This window comes from Salvelinus fontinalis, chromosome 13 (genome assembly GCF_029448725.1).
Source record: "Salvelinus fontinalis isolate EN_2023a chromosome 13, ASM2944872v1, whole genome shotgun sequence".
NCBI classification, from domain to species: Eukaryota; Metazoa; Chordata; class Actinopteri; order Salmoniformes; family Salmonidae; genus Salvelinus; species Salvelinus fontinalis.
In genome coordinates, this window is record NC_074677.1 from 24,719,112 (window position 1) to 24,723,875 (window position 4,764).

The 4,764-nt window shown below is 42.7% G+C and overlaps 1 long non-coding RNA gene across 1 annotated transcript; it reads left to right on the plus strand.

Annotated features, from left to right (window-relative positions):
* The first annotated feature begins 343 nt into the window (after positions 1 to 343).
* Positions 344 to 2,428, plus strand: LOC129867784 (uncharacterized). Its single transcript, XR_008761683.1, has 2 exons — positions 344 to 999; positions 1,947 to 2,428. It is a non-coding gene; the product is annotated as an uncharacterized LOC129867784 (long non-coding RNA).
* Positions 2,429 to 4,764: the final 2,336 nt, after the last annotated feature.

The window sequence follows — 4,764 nt, forward strand, 5'->3', positions numbered from 1 at the left end:
ACAAACACACAGCAGAGACATTTACCATGACATTAACTGCTTATGAGATAACACTCACGCTTGGTGTTCACACATTCAATAGATGTGGTCTTATCTCTACGCAAAGTCTAGACTTGACGTAAGTGATTTTCCTGCTGGTTATGTAGGGGTATTGCCGTTTGGGACGCATATGCGTCCAAGCCTGTGGTGAACTTAGCATTAGCTTCATGAACAACTTGTTAGGAAGTATCAATTAAAGGTGTGAGGAATTAATTACCAGACTCAAGGTGTTTTGAATTAAAAACAGGATGCGATGTTCTATAAATAGTCTGTCAAATTAGAAAAAAGTAACCATGGCTGTTCTTGCGTTATTGGAAGACATTGAAAACCGTGATTTTAGAAGGGAGAGAGTTTTCAGTGATGGAATGAATTTTTGCGCATGATGATCCACGGTTTATAAATTGCTATTGTCTCCCAAGAAATGTTCTGTTAGATTTGTGCGCGGATTTGGCCCCTAATCTGGAAAGGAAAACACGCTGTAATCATGCCATAACCGTATCTGTCCAAGTACTGGCCACTCGGAGATTACTCGCTACTGGGACATTCCAGAGGGAAATGAGTGACAGGTCGGGCATATCACAGCCATCATTCAGCCACATCCTGCCACAAGTGATCGAAGCGACTCTACACTATTGTCCATGAGATACATTAGTTTCCCATTTACAGCCGATGAACAGGCGCAAGTCAAAGCAGAGTTTTTCCGCTCATTTAATTTCCCAGAGGTCATTGGTGCAGTTGACTGCACGAATATTGCCTTACGCGCACCGTCTGCAGATGAACATGTATATCATAACATGAGGAATTTCCATTCATTGAATTTTCAGATTTGCGATGCCCGTACGCAACTACTCAATGTATGCTCCGAGTGGCCAGGGTCTACGCATGACTCATTCATTCTGCGCCACCGCAGAGTAGGCCTGCATCTAGAACCTGGTGAGAATGGAGGCAGGTGGCTTCTCGGTGAGTTATTTTGTTCTATATAATAGCCTAACCGTGCAAAATAATGTACCAACAGTTTTACCCTATTAGGTGACCGGGGCTATCCACTTAGAACGTGGCTTCTCACTCCCTTTGCCAATCAGCAGAGGAAATGCGCTACAATTTGGCGCAGTGTAGAACAAGGTCGGCTGTGGAGCGCACCATCGGACTGCTGAAGGGCAGGTGGGGTTGCCTTCATGCATCAGGTGGAAAACTCCGCTACAAAACTTACATTTAGTTTTAAAATGGGTCAACTTAAAGCAACATACCTAAGTTTTTTTTAATTTAGCATTTATTGAAATTACACACCCAAAGGTTCTGGCCAAATAGCTGAAAAGTTTTTAATTTGGCCCTACGGTTAGTGAATGCCCCCTTGAATCTTGTTCATTTTGTAGCAATGCTAGTGTAAACAAATGGAATCAGCTGATTCCTATCGTTTCCACTAGCATTGCAACAAAATGTGAACAGATTTAGGGTCGTTCTCAGTAACTGTAGTGCCCATTAGTAGTGCACGTGTGTTTGACAAGAACACTGGGGTGTGCAATTTAAAACCTAAATGTAAAATGTTAGCCTGTTTAAGAATTAATGGTTTCCCTCCCCAATCAAAGGTGACACGCATTACTGTCATGTGGTTGATCTCCACAACATAGCCCTGAGGCATGGTATTGAAATGGATGCAGAGATTAGAATGGACCCCCAAGAGCCTCCTAACCCAGCACCTTCCCCGGCTGATGCAGTGACGCGGCAGCTCATACAGAGATTGATAAGAAACAGAATGCCAGACAATTTGCAAAGCATCGTTTTTTTTTTTTTTACGCTGTGGAAAACGTTCAACAATTGCATTATGTAAATGACTCAACCTTGCGTATTCTTCTGAGTTCAGTCACAATCTGCCCAACTAATGTGTTCAACTCGTTCTGGGTTTGCAGGACTGAGGCGGTCAACAAGTGAACTGTAGACGTGGACAGACCCTCGACACCTGTGTCCAAACATTGCCTGGCACCTGCTGGCACAAACACTCCTGGCACCTGCGGGTCTGCGACGCTTGGTAACGGATGCAGACGTGGACGGATGGACCCTCAATATCAGGGGCCAAACCTTCCCCCTCACTCCTGGCACCTGCTGATTTGGGAGCCTCACGCACTTTATCCCTGGGTGGAGGGCGCATACTCACCCGGCGCACGGGCTGCAACACAGCTTCCCCCGTTTCAATGTGAATAAAATAAATCAGTGCATGTCTTGTATTTTAAGTTACTGACAACCAAGTTTCACATTCTCTTATTACTTACTGTGATGCAGTCGTGGGGGTTTCGCGCGCCGACTTCACCGTTTCCGATGTTACTGTTAAATGATGTAGAAGTTGGGATTAAACCATATGCAAAATAGAATAAATGTTTTTCTTTTTCTTACATTCACTGAGCATGTTCATTGATTTCGTTCCAGCTATTACAATGAGCTGTCCTATATCTCCTCCCACTAGCCGCCACTGACTTCAATATACACTGAATGTACAAAATATTAGGAACACCTGCTCTTTCCATGACATAGATTGACCAGGTGAATCCAGGTGAAAGCTATGATCTCTTATTGATGTCAATCCACAATCAGTTTAGATGAAGGAGAGGAAACAGGTTAAAGAAGGATTTTAAAGCACTGAGACATGGATTGTGCATGTGTGCCATTCAGAGGGTGAATGGGCAAGACAAAAGTGCCTTTGAAGGGGGTATGGTAGTAAGTGCCAGGCGTAACGGTTTGTGTCAAGAACTGCAACACTGCTGGGTTTTTCACGCTCAACAGCTTGTGTATCAATCAGTGGCGACCCGTCATTCAGGGCAGGTGGGGCATAGTGCTGGTATAGATTTACATTAGAAGTCCCTATCCAAGAAGGCTCAAGGTCATTGGCCACAGATAAAATGACGCCAAATCACGTATCTATCGTAGCTTTGATTGGACTGATCATGTCAACATCATACTTTCAAAATGCAACCTAGCAAACCAATCACCATCATGAATCAAGTCAACAATCTATTGGCAAATTATTTTTAATCCTTGTCAAATGAAGATAAATTATAGATCAAATGTATCGGTCATCGGCCATTAGCCATAAATCATCAAATCACATTTATTTATATAGCCCTTCGTACATCAGCTGATATCTAAAGGTGCTGTACAGAAACCCAGCCTAAAACCCCAAACAGCAAGCAATGCAGGTGTAGAAGCACGGTGGCTAGGAAAAACTCCCTAGGAAGAAACCTAGAGAGGAACCAGGCTATGAGGGGTGGCCAGTCCTCTTCTGGCTGTGCCGGGTGGAGATTATAACAGAACATGGCCAAGATGTTCAAATGTTCATAAATAACCAGCATGGTCCAATAATAATAATCACAGTAGTTGTCGACATAAACATAAACATTACACAACAAGTTTAAAAAATCGCAAATTCAACAATGAGTGGCTAAGTGCAAGCGTTTCAAAGTAATCAGTATTGCTATTCGGTGGAGAGGGTATGCGGTCCAAGTCTGAGTTTAAGGGTCTCTTTTCCAAGTCTTAAAATGATAAACATTCACATGCACATTCACATTGACCAAAAAAGGTTGAATACTTTGGCCATGCTGTAAATCATGCTGGATTTACAGCATGGCTAAGGTAATGGCCAAGGTCAATACGACTGGGAACATGGAAAAAACTAGTTCTGACTGGGAAAATACATTTTGAACGGTCAGCCAAATCGGAATTCCAAGTCGGGAACTCAGGCCTCTTTCTAGAGCTCCGACCTGAAGATCACTGACGTCAGGATTCAACCTTGTTTTCTTCAGAGTTCCTAGTTGTCCTAAAAGCACCATTAATCCAGAGAATGCCAGACTTTGATGACGAAGTTTGATGACAAAATTTGCACACAAGAAGGACCGCCGCGCCACCTTCCTATTCAAGTGAACACAGCGCAACAAGCTGAGTCCCAAAATGTATTGTAAGCTACTGCATAAATTATGTAATATGCCAGGGAGATATGTATACTGTAGCTAAGAAAGTAATGCTAAGTGTATGTTGTGAAGTAAGATATTAGTAGCCCATGTGCCTCACCCTAATAATTTGGTCCCTTTCCCCCCATAACTACTGTTCGGACTTGGTGGTGTACATGTAGCCTAAAGCCTGTTTTAGAGAAATGTCAAAATGTAATATTGTAAGAGCTTTCATTGTCTGCTTATATGCCCCATTTATTTATCCTACGGTTCTGACTTGGTGTACATGGAGAATGCTGTAAGAACGGCCCATGTTCTGAATTCTGACGCTGTACATTTCAAAAGTGCTGAACAAATAGTTATATTAACTACGTCTGTCTTAGCTCGCTCATTAATGTCTTAATTGAAATGACTGATTATGGATTGCCTCTTATCTGCTCATCCTTCCCCTATGCCATAGTTTGTACATCTCAATTGCCAGTAGAAACCACATTTGTTTAAGCAACTAAACCGTATCAGCTATGTTTTTAAAAAAGGCAGTAAATGAGGCTGAATTAACTGTTTCGCTGCCAGACAAGGCTCCACTGATAGCCAGATGTAGTGGTGGTAAAGATTCACTGCATGGTACTGAACAGAAAGCTCTGCTGTTGGGACAGCATTATGTAGGACCTAGCAGTTTGTAGGCACCGTTTGTCACCGTTATAGTGCAATTCATGTATTGTTTAGTGTTGTGTTGTGGCTTTGCTGGCATGCATCTAAAACTAAAATCGCCACTGGTATCAAGAATGGT